A 25,825-nucleotide genomic window follows, 5' to 3' on the forward strand; every position below is an offset into this window, starting at 1 on the left:
GCAATCGTTTGGTCGCGGAGCTAAGCGATTGTGTAAATATATGCTATATGACGCGATGATGTTCTATACGATGGAGCTATGCAATCGTTTACTTGCGACGAATACTAAATGATGACTTAAATACATTGGGCGATGGTGTTATGCGATCGCTTAGTACTATACGATGGAGCTAAACGATTGAACTGCCATGGAACTAAGTGATCATCTAGTCCTATGCGATAGAGCTAAACGATCGTTTAGTTTTCAGCAAATACTATGCGATCATGTACTTCCTCTCAACCCAAGGCGATGACACTAGACGATTACCTCCAAGCGTTACACAATCGGGCTTAACAGCTCATTGAGGTTGGATCGAGAGCAGCCAGTTCGACCGGTTTGTTTAAGGTTCAATCCGGTTCAGCTTCAAAAGGTTTTGGTTGGTCTGATTCAGGCTTTGTTGGTCCCGTTCAGACTCATCCAGCCTGGTTCAAGTTGTTTTGGGTTCAGTTTGGAACGGTTCGAGCGATTTAAAGACGGTTATGAAGTTGCTTGTAATAGTTAGCTATTTATTTGCTTGTTTATGCCAAAATGAAAACCATAACAGTTAGTATTTAATATTTTATGCATGAGATGTATGTGATAATTAAATAATTCGTGTATATGCATACAGTATGCCATGTAGATTTACAATTCCACCGTAGGAAGCATGTTACATGAATTGACAGTATGTTATAATTGTTATAATATATAGTATGCATGTTAGGGTTATGTTTAATATAATAGTTATATTAGATACCTTTGTTGAATGTTGTAGATGTTAAGCATGTCTAAATATTGTAAGTTGTTATAAAATTTGTTAGACGTTTAAAATCCATAACAAAGAACAGCTGCATGCTCACTTAGGTTAGCAACTAATTTTAACCGTTAAAATATATTGTTGTCTTATAAAATACGGTTACAAACTCATATCGATTCATAAATCTGTCTATGGCTGGCGGTACTTAACTTGACGGTTTACGGGACACCCCATACTTGGGGATTATGACCGAACTATTGAGAGTTGTTAACTTATTTTTATGAACTTGTGTGAGCGACGTGAGGTAATAAAATGGTTTATCACCTAGATATTGTAGGTTAAATCCAATTATAAGAGTTATATTTGGATAAACCACTTAGACTTAGGTTGTATGAAATTAGCTGTTATGCCTAAGTAAATTACACAAACATTTAGAGCACTTCAGTGGGAGATTAACAATATATTTGATATATAGTTATTAGCTCTCACATCCGTAAGAGTTCACACTGTGAGATCCATGCTTAACTTCTTGTCGATTCTACCTCGAATGCTCCATATGAAAAGTGTTTGCATGGGTCAAAAACAAGGTGAACGAGGGAAGTGGTTCATAGTAAGTGGGTGAAGGAAATGTGTCAACATTGTCCTATAGTCTCCTCCATTAGTTTGAATCGTGAGATTCCTATGTTGCGCCTTGTAACATCCCGCACCTTTTTTTAATTATTTATTAATGATGTAATTTTTTTTTCTAGTAATTGTCCTTAGTTGAAGGGCATGTTTGAAATTTTTGAATTTAAAATTTAAACGCGAAGATTTAAGTGTTGGCATGGAAATAATTCAAATTATTCATTTTTTTTAAACTCAATTTGGAAATTTATGGCAAGAATTTATTTCCTTTGGAAAAGGAAAGAAATTAAATGATATAAAGTGGATTAAGGAAAGGATTTAATTAGAGTTATACTATTTTCCTTTTATTATTATTATTAGTAGTAGTAGTAGTAGTAGTAGTTTTTTTTTAAATAAAAAGAAGCACCCACCCCCATCTCCTTCACACGATCTCTCTCGCTCGAGCGCCCCCCACCTTCACTGCCTTATCCAACCGCCGCACCATCACTGCCCCTCACAGCCGTCTAACCACCGTCGAGCCCTCCTCACAACCTAGACTCGCCTTCCTCACCAGATCCGACAGATGCACCCTCCTCACCAGATCCGGTAGGCGAACCCTTCTCACTAAATCTGGCAGACGCGTCGTCGTCAATCGCTCGAGCCAGACCTGCCACCGACCGCCACACCTCCCTCACTGCCTCCTTTCACCGCCCATCGTGTTGATCTCGCCCAACTGGTCTAAATCGCCGTCGCCAATCCAACCCCTAACTGTCGCACTCCATCGCTGTCTACCAGTAGCTTGAGCCGCTGCCGCTTCTAGTCGGGTTCTCCACCGTCGATCGCCGCGCTACCTATTTTCTGTTGCGTGGGTCTTCGCCAGACGCTTAGTTTTTGGTAAGATCTATTTTATGGTTGGGTTTCTTGAAAGATTTTGGATGCCTACTAAGTTTGATTAAAGGTTAAATTAGTCATATTATTTTGATTTTAGATTTGAGCTTGGGAAACTACAGCCGCGACTATTCAGCGGATTCAAGATCGTTCGACAAGAGTTTTGGTAAGAGTTATAGTCTTTATTGTTGGCTTGTGGGCACGCTTTGATTACTGAATTAAGTTGACTTAACCCTTGTATCTTTAAGGTTCCAAGTTGTCATCCGTTGGGAGTTAAAATATGTTGGAAGGAGATTTTGGAGTGGTTGTTAATCAAGTTCCTTGGGTAAGCTTTTGGGTATTGTGGTTTTGACTCTGAGATGTCGCAATTATTTTTGGACTGAACCTTAATGGTTGTATTCGTATGTTAGGGTCGTTTCTTCAAACCGCAGTCATCATTTGGTTGTCTCAGTTTATCTATGGATTTTCGATTAAGGTAAGTAAGTAATCTTACCACTGGAACTGCCCACGGGCCAAGCTTTATTTGTATGCTAGCATGTTGAGTGTATGTTATAGTAAATATTAGCATGTTGACTGATAGTATGACCTGAATCAAATATGTTCTAGCATGAGTTCTGTTTTGTTTAAATATACACTAGGCACTTGATCGTTAGTATGAGGTGGTATGTGTTTCCATATGTTGATATCTGATCTGCTGATGTTGAGGCATATTTGTATGTTGTGGAACTATTATGTTAAAGTATACAGGAATGTTGTAGAATATGTTGTTGAGGATTATGTGTATGTGGTAGAGCCATGGTATCGAGGATTACATGTATGTGATAGATTTGTACGGTGTTGATTTTTGAATGTTGAGATTGTGGGAATGTCCTCACTAGTTAGTTAGATGCTCACCAACTTTATGTTTCCTTCGGGATTCACCAATTTATGTTTCCTTCGGGATTCACCAGTTTTGTGATTCCTTCGGGATTCACCAGTTTGTGTTTCCTTCGGGATTCACTAGTTTGTGTCTCCTTTGGGATTCACCAGTTTGTGTTTTCTATGGGATTCACCAGAGGTAGTGGGCATACTTAATTACAGTAGGATAGGACTCAGTCTCTTACCTATTTCATGTGTATATATGTGTCATAGGTGGGTATCTAGAGGACATAGATGCCTAGCCTGCCCCCAGTGATGGGGTTACTTACTGAGTATTTCATGCTCATTCTTTCTTATGTTGATGTTTCAGGTAAGGGTAGAGATGCACTGGCGATGGCGCAGTGGAATTCGTGATCGTGCCACTGGGACTAGTTTTTATGCTTCCGCATCATGACATTTAGAGTCCTTATTTATCCCTTAATGTTTAGTTTTACTGTTTTAAACTTATTATTAAGGATTATTTCTTTTATATACTTTTAATAGTCTTTACGAATTATGGGTACCCTATTATTGTTTTAACAATTGCATTTAATAAACGTCTTTTGAACTTCTCTTGTTTAATTAACATTTATTTCAACATAACTGAGCGTCGATTTAAATTCTATGCATGCATTTATTTTAGTAACGGCCTAACCTAAGTCCTAAAGGGTCGAGTCGTTACACACCTGCTATCGTTTCTATTAGGCACTAGCTAGTCGTTAACTGCGGCGATCCCTACGGAGGGTTGTAACATAGGATTCGGAACAACCCAGGCTTCAGTAAAATGAATAAGGTCTTATAGTTTCTTCTTGGATATTGTCTTATATCTTGGAGGCATATTCATACCATCCTATAAGATCTGAAAAATGGTGGGTCACATTTACAAGAATTACTAAGTGTTAGTAAAGATCTTGACCGAAAACGATAACCAGAAGATCTATTGGGATATGAGTTATTCTAGATAATAATATTTGGTCAAGAACTGTCTTGCTTCTGTGAAGGAATTCTTGATTGCCTCACGGTAGCACTTTTTCTAAATCACTTAAGTATCATTGTAAATAAATAAAGATTCATTGGGTACTTTATTAGTTTTGCTAAAATGGATTTAGATGCATATTTAATAGAGTTTGTTTAAAATGTTTCAGCAATGTCGAACTCGATTATACAACTACTTCCTTCTGACAAGATTTAACTGAGAGGGTTACGCAAATTGGTATCAGAGCATCTTTTAAGCTTTCAATTCGGTCTAAAGCTCTATATTTAAAATAGATTTTTCTTCCATTGGTTGTAATATGTATAAGTTATTTGCAAGTCTAGCGAAACAAATATGAATACCTCTTGAATAAACAAACACTTCATTATATTAAAAAGATACACTGTACATATTCTCTAAAAGACAAGAAATGGAGATCAGATTTCTTTTCATCTTAGGTACAAAGAACACATTCTTGACTAAGATAAAAGAATCTCCAAAAAATAACATCACATCTCCCACTGCTTCAGCTGAAATGGCTTCACCTATGCCCACCTTGAAAGTTATCTCATATTCAGAAAGTCTTCTCCAATAACTAGTTTCCTGTAGAAAAGTACAAACATGATTAGCGGCGCCTAAATCTAATATCTAGGTAAGGTGAGAATTTTCCACTATACATGTTTCAACAACTAGTAAATTGTATTTACCTTGTTTATTCTTTTCTACTTTCTTTTCAGCCAGATATTTTGGGCAATTACGCTTCCAATGCCTAACCTCTCCACAATGGAAACATTTTCCTTTGGGAGTTTTGTTTTTGTTTTTATTCGCAACAGTTTTTTTTCCCTTTTCCTTTCTTTTTCATCTGTATGGCTTTATCTTTAGAAGAAGAAGGACCAGCTTTCTTATCATCAACGGGTTTTATACTAGACGTAAACCTTTGTAAAACTTTTTCGGTTTAGAAATAACATTTATTTATTTTTCCTTGAGTTTCATCATTGATTGATAAGTTTGCAATTCATTCAACAACATTATTAAGTTAGAAGTGATTTTGTTCATGACAGCATTTGTCCTGAATGGCAGATAGCTCTCCGGAAGGGATTCCAGTATCATGCTCACTTGACTTGTTTCGTCTATCATAGCCCCATGGGCCTCCGCGATGTTAAAATGGACCATCATGTCGAGAACGTGTTCTCTTACGTTGGTCTCATCCTTCATACGTGTCACATACACATATTTGATAGCTTCATGTCTAACAGACGATGACGGTTGCACGAACATCTCCTGTAATGATGCCATGATCTCACAAGCTGTGGGCATGACCTCATGTTTCTTGTTGAGTACATCAGATATACTTGCCAAGATATAGGCTCGGGCTTTTTCATTTGCCCTTACCCACCTATCATAAACATCCTGAACATTTTAGGTCGCCGCTGAACTGGGAATTGGAGGATGCTCCTCCGTTAACACAAACCTCAAATCATCTACTACTAATATTGTATTGATATTTGATTTCCAATTTGAGTAACCCTCTTCGTTAAATTTGTCAGAAAGCAGTTGTATAATCAAGTTTGACATGACTAAAACATTTTAAACAAATTTTAAAAAAACTCTATTAAAAAGCAAAAAATTTCTCCTAACGCCTATCTTTGGCACCTCAGGCTTGGTCACATTAATCTCAACAAGATTGAGAGATTGGTAAAAAACAATCATCTAAATCAGTTAGAAGAAAGTTCCCTACTTCCATGTGAATCATGTCTTGAGGGAAAAGTGACGGAAACATCTTTTTTTGACAAAGGTCTTCGTGCCAAAGAACCTCTTGAACTTATACATTCAGACCTCTTTGGTCCAATGAATATTAAAGCTCAAGGAGGATATCAGTACTTCATCAGTTTTATTGACGACTACTCTCGATATGGCTATATTTACTTAATCAGTCAAAACTATGAAACTCGTTAAAAGTTCAAAGAATTTGGCTGAGACTGAAAATCAGTTAAGTAAAAGAACTAAAACACTTCGATTTGATCGAGGTGGTGAGTATATGGATTTGCAATTCCAGAACTATCTAGTAGATCATGGAATTCAATCCCAACTGACAGCATCTGGAACACCACAACAAAACGGTGTTGCAGAAAGGAGAAATCGAACCTTGTTGGACATGATTCGGTCTATGATGAATTATGCTCAATTACCTCAATCTTTTTAGGGACATGCAGTACAGACTGCAGTTTATATTCTGAACGTTGTTCCATCCAAAAGTGTTTCAGAAACACCACATCAATTGTGGAAAGGACGCAAAACAAGTTTATGTCATTTCTGCATCTGGGGTTGTCAGCACACGTGTTAGTACAGAATCCTAAAAAATTGGAAACATGTTCAAAATTATACCTATTTGTAGGATATCCGATGAAAACAAAAGGAGGATACTTTTATGATCCCCAAGAAGATAACGTGTTTGTATCTACAAATGCAACTTTCTTGGAAAAGGATTATATTAAAAATCATCTACCTCGCAGTAAAATAATATTGTAAGAACTGTTTAAAGATACTACAGAAAAATCAACAAGAGTTGTTTATCAAGCTGGTCCATCAACAACGGTTGTTGTCACGTCACCTGCATCCTAAGAGTTTAGATTGCCTCGTCATAGTCGGAGGGTTATTCAATAACCTGAACGCTACATGGGTTTAATAGAAACTCAAAACATCATGATGATTTAGATGATGCATTCACCTTTAAAAAGCCAATGGAAGATGTTGATAGGGAACAATGGATAAAAGCCATGGATGATGAAATGGAGTTTATGTACATCTATAGGTTGTAAGTGGATCTACAAGAGAAAACGAGACCAAATTGGCAAGGTACAGAGCTATAAAGCCAGGCTCATGGCAAAAGGTATTACCCAAAGAGAAGGAGTTGATTATGAAGAAACTTTTCTCTTGTTGCCATGATTAAATCAATAAGAATACTTCTTGCCATTGCCACATATTATGACTATGAAATATGGAAAATGGATGTCAAGATAGCTTTTCTGAATGGCTATCTTGATGAAAGTATTTTTATGTCTCAACCAGAGGGGTTCGTCGAAAAAGGACAGGAACAGAAAGTCTTAAGCTTAATTGATCCATTTATGAATTGAAACAAGCGTCCAGATCCTAGAATATAAGATTTGACACAACAATAAATCTTATGGCTTTAAATAGAACATTGACGAACCTTGTGTATACAAGAAGATTTCAACAAAACTGTAGCATTCTTAGTTCTATACGTTGATGATATCTTGCTCATCGGGAATGAGACAAGTTTTCTTGCTGACGTAAAAAGATGGTTAGCATCACAATTCCAAATGAAATATTTGGGTGATGCTCAATATGTTCTAGGAATACAGATCTTTCGAGACTGAAATAATAGAACATTAGCACTATCTCAGGCATCTTATATTGACAAGATATTGATAAGGTATAATACGCAAAATTCCAAGAAAGGTTTATTACTTTTCAGGCATGGAATTCATTTGTCAAAGGAACAATGTCCTAAGACACCTCAGGAGGTTGAGAAGATGAACAAAATTTCATATGCTTCTATAGTTAGGAGTTTGATGTACGTTATGTTGTGTACATGTCCCAACATATGTTTTGCAGTTGGAATCATCAGCAGGTACCAATCTAATCCTAGACACGATCATTGGACCACTGTAAAATATATCCTCAAGTATCTTAGAAGAATGAGGGACTATATGCTTGTGTATGGACCTAAGGATTTGATCCTTATGGGATCCACTAATTCAGATTTTCAGACTGACGTAGATTCCAGGAAATCTACCTCAGGATCAGTTTTCACTCTTAACGGAGAAGCTATAGTTTGGAGAAGCATCAAGCAAAGTTGTATTGTGGACTCTACCATGGAAGTGGAATACGTCGCTGATGCGAAGCTGCTAAGGAAGCAGTATGGCTATGCAAATTCTTAGTTCATTTGGAAGTCATTCCAAATATGCACCTACCTATCACACTATACTGTGAAAAAAATGGTGTAGTTGCTAACTCAAAGGAACCCAAGAGTCACAAGCGTGGAAAACACATTGAAAGAAAGTACCATCTCATCCGGGAAATTGTACACAGAGGAGATGTACTTGTCACAAAGATAGCTTCTGAAGACAACCTTGCTGATCCATTCACCAAGGCTTTCTTGGCTAAAGTTTTCGAGAGCCACCTAGTTGGACTAGGACTCCGAGTAGTGTAATCTAGGGTAAGTGGGAGAATGTCTATGGTATTGTAGACGCCCTAGTTTATTGTATTTTTTCCATTATGTATCTCAACATTATATTGTATATATTTGTTCTCACTGGAATTTTAGTCTAAGTGGAAGATTGTTGGGAATGTCCTAGAACTCGCAATTCGTGTTAAACATTCTATTTTATCAAGAATAATCACTTGTTGATTTTTCATCTTATTATGAAACTTCAATAAAGACATCCTTGGCTATAGTCTGAATGTTGTAACTTTATGTAGTGACATAAATAGGATCAAGTTGACAGTATATAGCCTAAATAGTCTAATAAGTATATGAATGAAATTGGGTATCTCATCCTGGTAACACTATTGGATGTGGCCCACTCTATAGTTGTTACAAAAAGTTGTAAGATGCTACAAACGATGTGATCCACAAATCGTTCATGTTGAGACATGAGAGTGGAGGCATCCTATGCAATAAGTTTGCATATAGACTAGACTACGAAAATAGTCACTTTTCTTTATAACGACCGTTTACTGTTAAAGCTGACTATTTCATTTATTTTATAACCTAGGCTAACTCGATCTTTATCCTGAGCTAGCTATGAACTTCTGTTTATTCGAGATTATCCTTTGATCTGCAAATGGTGAGAGTAGTTCAATAGCACTACTCAATGAGCTTATAGTTGGAGACATAGCCTTGCAAGATGAAATACAATCCTACCCTATTTAGGGTTAGTAGATAGATTGTTCTCTTAAGTACTAACTCCAGGTCTTGAACAAATGGGGCCTCGCTTTCTTATGATAGATAAAGGATTTGATTCATAGAGATTATGAATCAGAAATGTTCATTAGAGGATCAGTAAGAACTTAAGGAACAAGATGTAGTCACAGGGGTAAAATGGTATTTTTTACTTTAGTTAATGATATTTTTGACCTTAGTAAAACAGTAAAACAAGATGTAGTTGATGACAAAAATTAGTGTGAATGCAATTTGAGCGATGCATGTCTTAAGTTATGCATTTGTTCTCATGCGTCGGTGGTCATGCGTTGGAATGAAATGTATGTGTTGATCTTTGGGTCAGCTACAAATTCTAGTTCAGTACCAAAGCTCATAAGTCGTCAGACTGCTCTTCGCGTTGAATAGCCAGTACAAAGAAATCTGTCCTGCAAAATACCACAAATACAATCAAACATTAAACCATTAACCAATCCCCGACAATGGCGCCATAAACTTGACACGCAACAATTGAATCGAATCTACAAGTCCATACCATAAACTTGATGTCATAGATTTTATGTGATGATATGCGATACTACTTCTAGATATGCGTTATTAATGAATGTCCTTGTAATATGTTGTGCGTTGTCACAAGTTTCCTTGCGTTGAAACTAAGTATAATTTCACCGGGAGTTTCTTGTTGTCATCCGAGGTTGAACACAGAGATTTTTTTAGGTTATTGCGTTATATTTGTGATATATGAGACCAGGGGTTTTTCAATTTAATAAAAGGTTGTTTGTACAAGTATTTAAAAATGCGATAAAGTAAAGGTAAGTGATAAAAATGCGATAATAAAGTAAATTGCGATAAAAGTAAATTGCAATAAAATAAACCTAAGCTATGATGATATAAGATACAGGTTTCATAATACAAGATACCGAGCGTGGGACTGACTGTGAAGATTATACAAAGATCGTGTTATGCGGTGGCAAGTCTTATGTGTGAAATAGAAAGAGAAAAGATAATTAGCACAAACATCGCAAGTTCCTTAATTGTGTTAAAGACATAAGTACGGTTCTGTTTTTCCTTTGGCGTACACCTCTTGGTGATCGGCCGCATTCCCACATCTCTGTGGTGAAACAGGAACGAACGTAATGAACGCAAGGTTTCTTCCATCTCTAGAAGTACTTCTTGCTTTAGTTAACGCATTCTTCTAACCTTCCCTCGACAGTTCAAAATGGCATCTTCACTTATGCTCTCACAGGTGAAGATGTCGTCTAGCATGCTTTAGCTAAACATCTTTATTTCTTTAGCACAAATTAAGTTACTTGTTTAATTTATATTAATCACCAAGGGATAAAGAAAACATCATGGAGAAAATGATTTATGGATGAATGGATATAAATAGAGAAGTGTAAATGGAAATGATCGAGACATTTAATAATACTATTTAGCGTCTGATACATGGTTGTGAATGAAGAGATTAAGAAGATGAAATACAATTGATGAATGGGAGTTAGAAACAAATACAAATAGTAAATCCCTTGGTGATAATACTAGTTCGCCTATGAATCAGTTTGCTAGATGGAAAATAGGGTTATTTCATTCCCGTTTTTTAGTAAAGGCTCATCCCGGTCCATTAATACTTAATTTAATACATGCGATGTATGATTTTTATATGTCATATGGTATGTACATATAGTAAATCCCACCTTAAGTTATGCATTGGTCATGCATCATCTCTTTATTGTAAATATTATAATTTAGAGAAGCATGATTTAATTATGTCAGAACAGCATGCTCATGCATCATATAATATAAGAGTTATATTTATGCATGCATAAGAAGCATTGACATGAATCATCATATTATAATCGTTATAGTATAAGGGTGAATGGACAGCATGTTTGCTTGGTTATTATGCGTATATAAAAGTTATGTATAGTAATGACTGGATATTGCATGAAGCATGACACATAGGTTACTTTATAAGTGTTATAAACACCTTGTTGTGCGCGATGAGTTTTTTAGTTGTTTCTTTTTAAAAGTTAAAAGGGAAATTAGAACTAGAAGTAATAAGAAAGACATGCATGCTCACTTAGGTTTAATTCATGTTTAAAATTGTTTAAAACTTGGATTGATGGAACACGAGACATACGTAGCGGAATAAGGATCTAATTACACTCTAATTGTTTTTAATTTAAAGGAAATCAGCATGCAAAAAAGAGGAAAAAACAGTAAATTAAAAGGGTAGGATACAACCTTTGTAGCTCCCGAAAAACGCTTTTTCTCCTTGAATCTCGACCCGAACTCTTCCGAACCACCACTAGAGTTGACCTACTATCCTCTGGACTCAGAACCAGATTGTGGGACCCAATGCATGTACAAAACCAAGAGAGAGAAAAGAGATGGAAAATAAGAATGAATTTAGGTTTGGTTTTTATTTTTCCAACCCAATTTTGAAATCAATTTTGGAAAAAAAATGGCCAAAAGTCTTTAATCCATATTCAAAGCCCAATTTATAGAAAAAAGTCATGCAACAATTGCATGAACCAAATCCATAAAAACCCAACACCTAGAATCCACTATTTAAGTGGGCTTAATGTCTCCACTATAAGCCAACACCTAGCTCACTATTTTGTTAGTGGAATTATCCAACAAAAGTTTTACTTTTCAAAGTCAAAAGTCAACTCTTTGACCTTTTACATCTTTGACCATTTCCATTATTTCCAAGTTTTCGAATATGAACGTATTCATATTCTTGATATTTAAATCACATTTAAATATTAAAGTTGTATCTCTAAACTGAAAATCTGACCACTATATCACACATACTTGTCAGTTTCTCTCTCTTCACCTAATTCAAACAATTCAAATTATTCTATCATACTGTTCTAAGTTTATTCCATATGAGCTAGTAGTGAAACCTAATGAACCTATAGATCATGGGCTCCAACGATCCGAGATTAGCTGGCTAAGCTCTTTAGATGGAGCTAATCAACATTTGTTAACTAACGGGTCATTCCACTATAGTCCCATAGTTGCACTCCCCTCACTATAGATATATTTGTGTCAATTATATAACCATGATTAATAAGCTAATCCTTCACAGGTTGTTCGTAATCTTGGCTGGGTCATGAAAATCGTTTTACCCCCAAGACTACATCTTGTTCCTTAAGTTCCACCGATCCTCTATGAACAATTGGTTTAAGGTCTAACCTATAAACCGAACCCCTCTCGGGCCAAGGAGAGGGTGGGGCCCCTTGTTCAAGACTTGGATTCAGTACTAAAGGGAACAACCTATCTACTATCCCTATAACGGGTAAGAGTGAATTCCATCGTTTTGCACCTTATGTTCCCAGCTATCCACCTGATCTTACCCCTGAAATGGGAGGCTTATTGGGCCAGCGATATTGAGCTGCCCTCACCTATGCCGATCTAAGGATAATTCTGAGTGAACAGGATTTCATAGTTAGCTCAGGATTAAGATTAAGTTACCTAGGTCATCAATTGACGAAATAGTCAGTTTTATACATAAAACGATGTTCAGAACATAAAAAGTGACTATTTCATGGTTCAGTCTTATGTAAACTCTTTACATAGGATGCCTCCACTTTCATGTCTCCACATGAACGATTTAGGATCACATCGTTTGTACTAACTACAAAATGGGCAGCATCCGTAGTGTCCCCAGAATAAGGAGCCTAACCTTATTCATATCTTATAGACTATTTTGGCTATATATTTGAACTTGATCCACATTTATGTCACTATATAAAGTTTAAACTACATTAAATAGCCTCAGGACCTTAGTTTATTGGATTCAAGAATACAATTTCAATAACAAGTTTATCGAAAAACAAAACAAAATATGTTTATTAATTTACAAACTACGAGTTTTAGGACATAAAATCCAATATGGATCACATAGACCTAAGATCACAATTCTAATATGATTCGCAACCCTAAGGCTTTAATATTTTAATCAGTTTAAAATGATTAAATTGACTAATAAAAGGTTAAAATGTAGCAAATCTATTTATAAGGGACTTTTTGTCTATGGCGGGTTCTGTCTAGGCTTGGGTATTTAAGTTGACGGAAACGTAACACCCATACTTGGGAACTTACCTGGAAAGGTGAATTAGATAGATTTGATGCATGCATGTAAGTTAAGGGCAATCCATTAAAGTGTTTAAATTTGACTACTTGAACTTGTTTATATTTCATAGACAAACGTTGTTTATGAGTAGAGTTTTAAAAAGACGACTTAGACTAAAATTAGTAGCCGGAATGTCTAGGTTGATGAACCCCTAGTAGAACATCCAGTGGAGGTATTTGAGGCATAAGATGATTCATTTAAACCTTTCACGTTTCTCTTAAATAGTCCACACCGAGAGATCTACCCTCGGCCTCGAGGCACCTTTGGCGTGTCCCCCTAACGGATGGTGTTTGGGTAGGTTAATATCAAGGTGGATGGAGAGAATGTTCATAGTATGTGGGAGCGGGAAGTGCGATAACATATCCCTCGATCTCCCTTGCTAGGTTGAATAAAGTTACTGTGCATCGCCTTGGGCACCCTGGGAGTGTCCCCCTAAAGGATGACAGTTTTGCGCATTTCTTTATTTGATCTCTTGTAAGAGGATAAGGTAACTTAGTCTCTTGTCCTAATCTGCTTCTTCCCTACAGTGGGCTCATTAGAGTGGGACTCTGGCACCGTAAGCGAGAGGTCATACTTACGCAAAATTGTTAAAGGTTAACAGTTCTGGACCGAATGAATGGTGGCTGTTAGGTTCAGTTCCAAAAGTTGGTTCTGCCTACTTGTTGAGAATGTCTCATCCCAGTGAAGAGGTATCTGATCAACCCACCGGTGACATTTGTCCTACCTCACTGGGGCATTATTGCAAAATAGAAGTCTTTCACTTAGGCTACTTGAAACTATTTTGCAAAACTAATTGGTTAAACGTGGTTTAGTAAAAGTTAATAAAGTTTTGTTCATATTTTCAGTAACAACTTTTCAAAATGGCAACAGCCACGTTAGCTTTGCTTAGTGCCGAAAAATTAATTGGCGACAATTTTTCGACATAGAAATACATGATCACGTCGATTCTTATTATTGAGAATCTCATGTTCGCTCTTACGGAGGTTTGTCCTCCTATTCTAGCTCTAAATGCCACTCAAAATGTGAGAAGGCCTGAGCCTACATCTTGGCAAGTCTTTCTGAAATCTTGCCCAAGAAACATGAGCCTATGTTCCCAGCACGTGATATCATGGAGTCCCTGTGGGAGGATGTTTGGACAACCGTCTAAATAGCTTATGCATGAGGCTCTTAAGTACATATTCAACTCCAAAATGGAGGAAGGCACCTCTGTTCATGAACATGTGCTTAAGATGATGGTCCACTTCAATATGGCAGAGTTGAATGGGTCTACCATCGATGAGGAAAGCCAGATTAGCATAATCCTACATTCTTTGTTGGAGAGCTTCCTGCACTTTGTTAGTAATGTGATTCTTAGCAAAGTGAAATATAACCTCACAACTCTCCTCAACGAGTTGCAGACCTACCAATCTTTACTGAAAAGTAAGGAGAGGAAGAAGGGTGAGGCAAATATTGCTTCATCCTCCAGGACGTTCCATAGAGGTACGACCTCAGGGACGAAGTCTGCACCTTCTACTTCTAACTCTGCCAAGAGGAAGAAGAAGAAGGGTGGTAAGGGAAAAGGAAAGGCGCCTGCTAACCCGCCGTCTGTCTCCCCAAGAAGGCATCCACTGGTTGAAAAAAGGAAAGTGTTTCCATTGCAACCAAGATGGACACTGGAAGAGGAACTGTCCTCGCTAGCTGAAAGAAAGGAAGGCCGCCAAGGCTAAGGCCAAGGCAGATAAAAGTAAATATGATTTACTTGTACTCGAAACTTGTTTAGTGGAGAATGATGATTCTGCCTGGATAATTGATTCGAGCACCACTAATCACATTTCTTCTTCTTTTCAGGGGATTAAATCCCGGTGACAGCTAGGCTGGTGAGATGACGATGCGAGTAGGCAACGGGTACATCGTCTGAGCTGTGGCAGTGGGAGGACTCCAGTTAGCTTTACAAAATAGGTTTCTAGTTTTGAATGATGTATATATTGTTCCCGAATTTAAGAGAAACCTCATTTCTGTAAAGTGCTTATTGCAATGTAAATACACTATTCCTTTCAATGTGGATAAAGCATTTATTCATAAAGATGGTGTTACTATTTGTACAACAATTAAACGTAATCTAGAAAACCTACAACGACTGTAAAAGAATTTCAAAACAGAAGTGAAATTTGGAATATTAGAACAACCTGGCTCTGATACCAATTGAAGAAAATCAGACATGAGGATTTTCATGAGCAGCGGAAGGATTGTTCCAAATTTCAATCGTATATCAACATTACAATTACAATCACAAACGGAAACACACATGCTATGCACAAATCGAAATTACAGCATGCTTTAATAAACGATCAAGGGAAGAAATTAACATACCTTTGAAGACTCATCTTCAATACCCTTGATCACGAACGCTCGATCATAGCAACACGACAACACACGAATGCTCGTACACCATGACCGCTACACTGCATGATCATAATGACCCAAACACAACGATCTCCAAGATCACAAACACAACGAACGACCTCCACAGAACCTCGACAATGTCGAGTTGAGTATGACACCACCACAATGGCTACCTTGTTATTATCGGTGTGAGAATCCAGAAGTGTGGCCTCTCTGTGGACTTGGTTAGAGGCGAGACCGGAGAAGAGCAATCATGTAAATGATTGAGCAAGTGGGAGATGATAAAGCCTATCGTATAGGACGATGCTCAATCGTTTAACAAAAGTCATGTGATCATCTAGCTAAAGCTATGTGATCGTTTAGATCATTGGCCAACTGAGTGTCTATCGTGTAGAAAGACTCCACGATCGTCTAGTCTCTCCAAGCTGTCATTTAATAAATCTTATTTACTTGACAACCTTTCTGAGAGAAATTTTCCACGAATGGAAATCTCAAATAAAAAATTAGTAACATTAGGAAAACCTTTTTCCTTTTATCTCATGGTTACCATGAAACCACCAATAACCTCCCACTCAATTAGCCCTGATTCAGGGAAGGAGTGAATTCCATTTTGTGTAACTGAGTTCTCAGCTCCTAAATCAGACAAGTCCCAAAAAATTTAGGCATGTTGAGTTGGCAATCTGGCCACTCTCACCCATACTATTCAAAGGACCGCCCTTCAAAGGCAAGAGTTCCCAAAACACTCAAGATGTGGGTCATGTCACTTATGGTTGTCTAGGTGAGATGTAAGTCTCTAGTATCAATGGCGTTATATATAGAGACTAGTCATCTTGTGGTTCGGTATTATACAAACTCTTTGTATAGGACACCGCCACTCGTATGTCTCCACAGGAATGGTCAGGATCTACCATCTGTAGTAGTTTACAACACTTGCAAACCCCTACAAAGCGGGCCGTATCCGTAGTGTCACTAGGATCAGGTATCCCACCTCAATCCTTATACTACAGAACTATTTAGTTTAGCACTTAAGGCATGATCCACCTGTATATCTCATATACATGCTTAAGTTTACACACAATAACCATGGAGTTTTTTTTATTAGATATGAATAAATGCTAGAATGAAATAACACTTATTTTATTCATAAACAATGTGTATATATTACAAACAATGAGACTCCGGCAGAATTAGGACACCAGTCCCAACACTCCAAAAATACTTGAGGATGTTCTTGACAGCTGTCCAGTAACCATATCCTTGATTAGACTGATATCTACTTACTATCCCCATGGCATAGCAGATGTCAGGTCTAGTACATAACATCGCATACATAACACTGCCTACAATAAATGCATAGGGGACCCGTCTCTTTTCCTTAACCTCTTAAGATGTCTTAGGATACTGTTCCTTAGACTATATAACTTCGTGCCTGAAAAGAAATAGGCCCCTCTTGGAGTTCTGCATCGAGCACTTGATCAACATCTTGTCAATGTATGATGCCTGAGACAGTGCTAGGAAAATTACTGAACTGTTGATGATTTTCTTGTAGACACAAGGTTCATCAATGTTCTAGTCGAAGCCATAAGGTTTGATCGCACTATCAAACCTTATGTTCCAAGATCGAGATGCTTGTTTTAGTCCATAAATGGACCGATTCAGCTTGTAAACCTTTTGCTATTAACTTTGGACTATGAATCCCTCGGGCTGTACCATATAAATGGTCTCTTCAAGATTGCCCTTTAGAAAAGCAGTCTTGACATGCATTTGCCATATCTCATAGTCATAATATGAGGTAATGGATAGAGGATGCCGTTAGACTTTAGCCTGGAAATAGACAAGAAAGTCTCTTAATAGTTGGCTCCCTCTACCTGGTATAACCTTTTGCCACCAGTCTAGCCTTGAAGGTTTGCACCTTCCCATCAACACCCTGTTTCCTCTTGTAGATCCATTTACAACCTATAGGTTCAACCCTATTAGGTCGTTTTACAAGATCTCAAACTAAATTGAAGTACATAGACTCCATTTCAAGATCCACGAATCCTCAACCTCGCCATCAGCTACCATAGCTAGGATTTCAGTTAAACCCATATAGCGAATAGGTGGGTTTGCAACCCTCCCACTACGTCAAGGTTCGCTAAACACTTGAAGTGGATTTGAACTACTAGATGAATCTACGTCAACAACTCTTATTGAGGTAGTAGGCTCTTCAACAACTTTTGTTGAGGTAGTAGGCTCTTCAATAACTCTTTTTGAAGATTTAGTAGTTTCCTTGGAAAGCTCATTCAACACAATTTTTCTTCTAGGTATGTTTTCCCTTATATGATCCTCTTCAAGAAAAGTAGCATTTTTCGATACAAACACTTTGTTTTCTTTAGGATCATAAAAATACCCCCTCGTGTCCCTTTGGGGTAGCCTACAAATAGGCATAATCTCGAACGTGGTTCCAGTATCTTAGGATTAGCCTCAAGCACATGTGTTGGCCAACCCTCGATATGGAATTGATGTAAACTTGTTTTACACCCATTCCATAACTCCAAAGTTGTTCTGGCAACACTCTTGGAGGGAACACAGTTCAGATATAAGTTGTAGTCTCTATGGAAAAATGCCAAAATGAGTCAGGTAAGGAAGTGTAACTAATAATGGACTGAACCATATCCAACAAGGTTCAATTTCTCCACTTTAATACACCATTTTGCTAAGGTGTACCAAGTGTTGAGAGTTAGGAAACTATTCCATGTTCTATCATATAGTTCTGGAACTCATAATCCAAAAACTCTCTACCTCGATCAAATCAAAGCGATTTAATCGTTCTACTTAATGCATTTTCAACTTCAGCCTTGAACTCTATGAAGTTTTCAAAAGACTCAGACTTATGTTGCATTAAATAAACATACCCATACCTTGAATAAACACTAGTAAAAATGATGAAGTATTCATAGCCTCCCTTGACTCGTACATTCATCGGACCACAAAGGTCTAGATGCACTAGCTCTAGAGGCTCTTTGGCCCCATAATCATTTCCAGTAAAAGGTCTTTTAATCATTTTTCTTTCACCCCAAATCTCTATAAATACCAAAGGCATCCTTCAGAAAAGGGGTTCAGCTGCTCACGAGTTCACAAGTTCTGTTCATAGTTTAGCCCTATTCTTAGATTTTATTTTACCTTAAGGTGGAAGCGAGAGAAAGGGGTTATATCGATAGATTGTTTCGTTGAGCTTGGGAGAGCACCGGAAGCTTCAAGATCAGAGAGAGGGCCAAATCCCGTGGAAGCAGAAATATCTTTTGAATCGAATAGAGATTGCCACTGTTAAAGCCTCGGTCAGCAAGGGATTGCTACCACACTCTCTACCTTTATCTTCCATTGCTATTTTGTATTCAAACTCATTTATAAAATGGAACTTACTTCTCTATATCTGTTCACTCTCTGCTATTTACACATGAGTAGCTAAATCTGTTGAATGGGTTGAGAAGCACTTAGTTAGCTTAACTGGGGATATTCATTCAATGCGATCATCTTGTATTATGTATGCTTCATTCGTACATTAGAGATACTCGGGAGGGTAGTTTAAGGATAAGATCAAGGCTTGGAAAAGTCAAGTTAGAATCTAGGCTCGGGAGAGTCATATTGGAACGAATAATCAAGAGATAGAAGCTTAGGAATAAGCATTTGTTGCTATTAACGCATCGCATGCATCCTAGAGATAGGATATGATTGTGTGCGGTCACCTTGCCTTTGTGCATCTTGCATCATCGCATAGGAAAAGAGTAGAAACTTAGGTATAAGCTATCTGGACACTTTTGCATTCAACAGATGCATCCTAGACTTAGGAGCACCGCATTTGCATTGGAAAATGACTTGCTTTGCATGAGTGTAGCATGATCGCATAGTCTGATGCATTCCCAAGTAACACTAGCTAAAGAACTTTTCAACCCGTCCGCATACTCAGTGCATCTATCACACAATCAAACTTTTCTCAAATCTGCCGCATTTATTTATTTCATTACCGCAACAAACAAAACCAACAACCATTTGAGTTACCGGTTACCGCAAGCTTTTCGTAAAAATTACCACCGCAACCTGTTTTCCTAAGTCCCTGAGTTCGACCCTGGACTTACCAGGAAATCAGTGGGGTTTACACTTGGATTCCACTGAGAAAACTTGAGTGCTAAATGCATTTTCATCATCACATTTCATCCATAAGTCCACATCATAAAATAAAACATCACTTACGACAGTTTTAAACATCTTTATCTTATGGAGGGAATTTGTTGCTACGGCCTTAGAACATACAAATTATTTTCCTGTTGAGCCGAACATATATGAACACCATTTTTCAAAAATAAACACTTTAATTATAGAAAAATTTAGTGTATAATTACATTCGAGCAAAGACTTTACATAAATTAAGTTCCTCTTTAACTCGGGACAGTTGAGACGATGTGCCCGATTCAAACCTATTCTATAAAGTCAACCAGAGACCTCCCTCTGCCACAGTTGAGACGATGTGCTCGATTCCAACTTGCATCGTCATCTCACCAGCACCAAGCTGCCACCAGGAACTAGAGTCAATAAATTAGCAGGAATCATCATTCTCCACTAAACAAGTTTCCAAAACTAGTAAATTGTATTTACCCTGTTTGGCCTTCTTCTTCTTAACCAAAAAACGTGGACAGTTCCACTTCTAATGCCCATCCTGGTTGCAATGGAAATGCTTTCCCTTATCAACCCTCACTGGTTTCCTACCTCGTGGAGCAGCAGATTGTGGGTTAGTAGGCACGTTCCCCTTACGACTCTTCTTCTTCTTCCACTTGCTAGTGTTGGAAGAAAAAGGTGCAAACTTAGTTCTTGAGGTCGAACCTTTATAGAAAATTTTGAAAGATGAGGCAATATTTGCCTCACCAACCTTCTTCTCCTTGCTTTTTAGTAAAGATTGGAAAGTCTGCAACTGATTGAGTAGAGTTGTAAGGTTGTAATCAACCCTGGTCAGAATAGCGTTGCTTATGAAATGAAGGAAACTTTCTGGTAACGACTCTAGAATAATGCTAACCTAGTTGGCCTCATCAATGCTCGACCCATTCATCTTTGCCACGTTAAAGAGGACTAGCATATTGAGAACATGTTCTCGAACAAATGTTCCCTCCTTAATTGTGAGTTGAAGATGTACTTAAGAGCTTCGTAACTAAGCTGCGCAGACGGTTGTTCGAAAATTCCCCTCAAGGACTCCATGATCTCACGTGCAGTGAACATGGGGTCATGCTTCTTGACCAAAATGTCGTTAAGGCTGGCCAAGATATATGCTCGGGCCTTTTCGTTTGCCCATGTCCATTGCTCGTTCATGTCTCGAACATTTCGAGCAGCGTTAGGAGGTGGAATAGGAGGACACTTTTCCATAAGGACGAACCTTAAGTCATTGATGATCAAAATCGTATTTATCATGTTTTTCCAACTAGCATAATTTTCGTCAGTCAATTTATCAGTGGCAAGTAGTGATAAAGTAGCTCTAGCCATCATAAAATTGCTGAAAATTTGAACAAACTTAATAAGTCTACTTGCATTAAACCACTTTGAACACCAATTAAGTTTTAGCAAAATAGTTCTATTGTATCCTAAATGGCATATATTTTGCAATGATGCTCCAGTAACGCAAGACAAAAGTCACCGAAGGGTGATTAAATGCCTCTGCATTAGAATGAGAAAATCTCAACCATTAGATAGAAACAACTCCTTTAATCTAACAGTCACCATTGTTTGGTCCAGAATTTGTTAACATCCTTAACAATTCTGTATAAGTGTAACCCCTCATTTTAGGCACTAGAGTCCCGCCCTAATGAGCCAACCATAGGGAAAAGTTGATTAAGACAAGAGACTAAAGCAACCCTATCAATTTCTGGAGATCAGATAAAGAGTTATGCAAAACAACCATCGTTTAGGGGGATATCCTGAATTATCTCATACCGAGAATTTCATGAGCATGTTTAGATCGCTCCGATATCACAGTGACCGAAATACAAATGATATATATTCAACACATATAGTTATTATGAAACCTAGATCTCCATTTTCCTACTTAAGTAAGTGATTAAGGGGTTAATTAGAAGAAAGTTAAATCCTATGTTATGTAAATAATCTAATAATTTTATAATTGTCATAATAACTGTAATAATTGTCACCTTCTGTGAATAAAAAATTAGTAAGAGTGAACGTAAACTATAATGGCTGGTATTATATTTATGATAACCATATTTGATCCTGGACTACGAGTAGAGAGGACCCTAAAAGGATAAAAAGAAGAGAAAACCTAGACTTAAATCCTAAATAGTGAAGAAAGGATTGAAGAACTGAGGAAAATATAGAAAATTATTTGGGAAAATTCGTGTGGAAGTTGCACGGAGATAAATCATATTCACAGTAGCTAACGAGATTGGAGAGAAAGTTGGAGAGAAAATAGAGAGAGCGAGATTAGAGAGAAAATGGGAGAAGAAATGGGAGAGAGCGAGATTGAAGAGAGCAAGAGTTTGAGCGAGAGTGGAGAGAGCGAGATTTTGAGCGAGAAAGTGGGAGAGAGTGAGAGCGGAGAGAGCGAGAGTAGCCTTAACTCCTCATTCGAACTTCGCGCCACGCGATCAAAGGAAACCGCCTGTGCATCAAACGGCCGGGCATTTATGCGTTGAATTTGGCCACGATATTATAGATTATGCATTGAAAACCCTAAATTGAATACAAACAAAGATTGAAGACACAAGCGCCAACGTCAACCAAAATTAGGTGTCTTATTAAGAGAAATTCTTAATCCCTAAGAAATTGTGGTGGATGTGTATGGAAAGAACACCTTGAGCAAAAGTGAGGTAAGCTTGCGTTGATGAGGGGAGAAGTAACCACTTGGCCATGCAGCCAAGTAGGTGGTTTCAACACCATAGAAGGTTTGGACGCCTATAAATAGAGCCTTTGGGATTTCATTTTCAAATCACAAATCATAAAATTCGTAAAAAGAGGGGGAGAGTATAATGCATTGGACAGTGAGGGTGGAGGAGGATGCATCAAATTGAGATGAGGAGATCTACCAATATACTCGAGCGTTTGATGTAATTCTAAATACATCTGAAATATAAGAGAGTTTAGTTTTCATGGTGAGCTGGCCGGAGAAGAAGCTCTAAGGAATTGGGCTGGAGAATGAGAAAAAGATAGAGGGGTCGAGCTATCGGGTAAGCTGGGTCAGTCTTGATGTTTGGATCATTCTGGCTAAACCATGAAGAGTTATGAGCTAAAATTTTATGGTAAGCATCTTGAGACATTTCAGAATATTTTTGTAGAAGGAAGTATCTCAAAATAAGTTTAGAACTATGAGTAATCTAAGCTGCAAGTTGGATCTGGATTCTAGGTGTAAAAAGGGAGCCCGAGGTAGAATAGGGGACTATTAGAAAGGCTCCTAAGAAATTAAGGTGAGTGTTATAGCTTTGATAATTAACACATAGTGTGATTGTTATAACTTTGATAATTAATACATAGTATGAGTATTATAACGTTATAGTGAGTTTTAGGTTGCTTTGATAAATAAATGCATAGTAGGAGTGTTATTATAGCTTGGATACGTACTGTGATTGTCATATAACTTTGATATATTATGAGTATTATATAACTTTGGTACGTATGCTGAATATTATATAGCTTTAGTATGTGAAAGCATATTGTTAATATTATATTATATAGCTTGATAAATAAAGAATATTGTGTGTTTATACAGTGTTGATAGTAAATGCATATTATGAGTATTCACTTAGCTTTATACTCTGATATTGGAATATATGAATCTGTAGATGCAAATTACATGCTTTGGTAATATGATGTTGCCATGATATTGTTTGTGTGTGACTATGGAAACTGATATTATGCCCGGGATATTGTTAGCATGTTTAACAAAAGGTGCTTGGTGGGAAATAATGGTCAGCTTCGGTCGGCGGAAAATAATGGTCGGCTTCGGTCGACAGGAAATAATAGTCGGTGAAGACCGACGGAAAATATGGTCAAGTACCTAAGCATTGCTAGTGGGATAAATAAAATGGTCGATGTGCACATTGGCGAGAATTGGGGTCATAGGAAGATTTCCATAGATGATTGTATTGATTGATGATATGATATGCATGCTACGTGTAGCTTTTGGGATAAAGATTACTGGTTGCATGATTATATCTTTGACTGTGCATGAGTTATAATGCGAGTGTTGGCATGTGATTGATTTCCCAAAAATGATGATTTTCAAAGTGATTTTCATCTTTAAAAGAACCACTCACTGGGCTTAGTAGCTCACACTCTTCAAAATGTTTTCTTAATTCCCCCCCTCCCCCCCCCCAGGTAGCAGAAGATGAGAAGTTCCAGGGTGTTGCTAAGGTCAAGGTCTGCCACGTGCCCTAATTACATTTTCGGAGAGTTTCTACGGTTGTCGTTGTAAACTTTGTTGTTAAGTCCTTAAGTTGTATAAACGTTATATCACTGTCGTAATAAAAGATGGGCCTACTTAATCCGTTATAGTTTATCTCCTTGACTTAATCATTCCGCTATGTATAGGTTATAGTATGGTATTAGAGTTATTCCACAAGAATTATTAGGCAGTAAGTGTCAGCTCAAGGGTTGATAACTGTTGCAGTCGCATCCCTCCCCCAGGCTAAGAAGGTGGTCTGGGGGCGGGGTGTGACAGTTATGCACATAAATCTAATTATTGGTAGGCTCAGAACAAAATAAATAATAGGGAAAGGGTTCCATACCAGTTGAAGACTATCTTCAAACTTTAGAACCCCAAGCAGCGGATCCCTCCAATAGATCTACCAACACTTGGTGGGGACGTCAACTGCAACAGCAGGATCAATACGAACACGAACGCTGCAGTGGGGACGACACCACCACTAATGAACCCTGGGTATTCTCGAAGTGAAAACCCAAAGAGTGGGCTTTGGTGAGTTTGGTAAAGGACGGAGGACAACGAGTTGTGTAGACGATAAGCAAGTAGGAAATAATACAGTGTTATCGTATAACAAGAAAATGTTTATCGTATAAAGGAGCTACACGATCGTGTATGAAAACCTGAACGATCATTTAGGTAAAATGTATACAATTGTTTAGAGAAATCGTGAGGTAGACGATCGTTTAGACGGAAGAGCTACTATCGTAAAGGCTTTTGGGCGATCGTTTCACGAATTCTTTTTGGGCGGTCGAAAATAATGACTTCACATCTGCAAAATGAAAACCTCTTTTCATTTTTAATTCGTCGGTTAGCATAACCAATGCTGCCCACTACCCACGTACGAACGTGGAAAATTTGGTTAATTATCATATAATTAACCAATTAATTAATTAATAAATATAATCATATTATATTTATATCCTATAGTTTGATATCACATATCTACTATAGTATTTTCTCGTCTACTTGATATAAATCATATTTATATCTAATTTCCTTCAAAATAATGTATCTCATACATTTAGCCAATTATATCATATATAATTAACCAGTCCAATTATATCATATATACTTGAACTTCGTCTTGTGAATTTGAACATTTCAAATTAACCCAAACACTGGTTCTCGACTTTATCCAAGCTACCCAGGAGACCAAATGGACCTGTGGCTCGAAGCTCCAACGGTACGTGAATAGCTGACTAAACTCTTTAGCCACGAGATCCACCATTCGTTAACTGTCAATGATTCTACTAAAGACCAACAGCTGAACTCTTCTTACCATAGATATATTTCTGTGTCCATCGGATATAACCAATTATGAGTACGATGACCCTTCACAGATGCTCGTAAGTACGGCTGGGCCAATTTACCATTTTACCCCTGTAATTACATCTCATTCCTTAAGTACACTGATTCCTCTAATGAACAATACAACACAGTCCAACTATGTGTGAACACCTCTCAGGCCAAGAGAAGATGTGTGGCACCACATCATTCAAGGCCTAGAATCAGCCTTTAAGGGAGCCCTCTATCTACTTACCCCTGTCTCGGGGGAAGAAGTGAATTCCATCTTGTGTAGCTGAGTTCCCAGCTCCCAAATCAAACGAATCCCCAAAATGGTAGGTTTGAATCAGCGACCTAGCCACTCGCACCCATACAAATCAAAGGATCGCCTTCAATGGTTTGAGTTCCCAACTCAGTCAGAATTGTGGTCATGTTACCTATTGTCACCCTAGTGAAGTGAAGTG

This window comes from Benincasa hispida, chromosome 10, assembly GCF_027475165.1.
Source record: "Benincasa hispida cultivar pf3 chromosome 10, pf3_genome.v1.1, whole genome shotgun sequence".
In the NCBI taxonomy this organism is placed as follows: domain Eukaryota; kingdom Viridiplantae; phylum Streptophyta; class Magnoliopsida; order Cucurbitales; family Cucurbitaceae; genus Benincasa; species Benincasa hispida.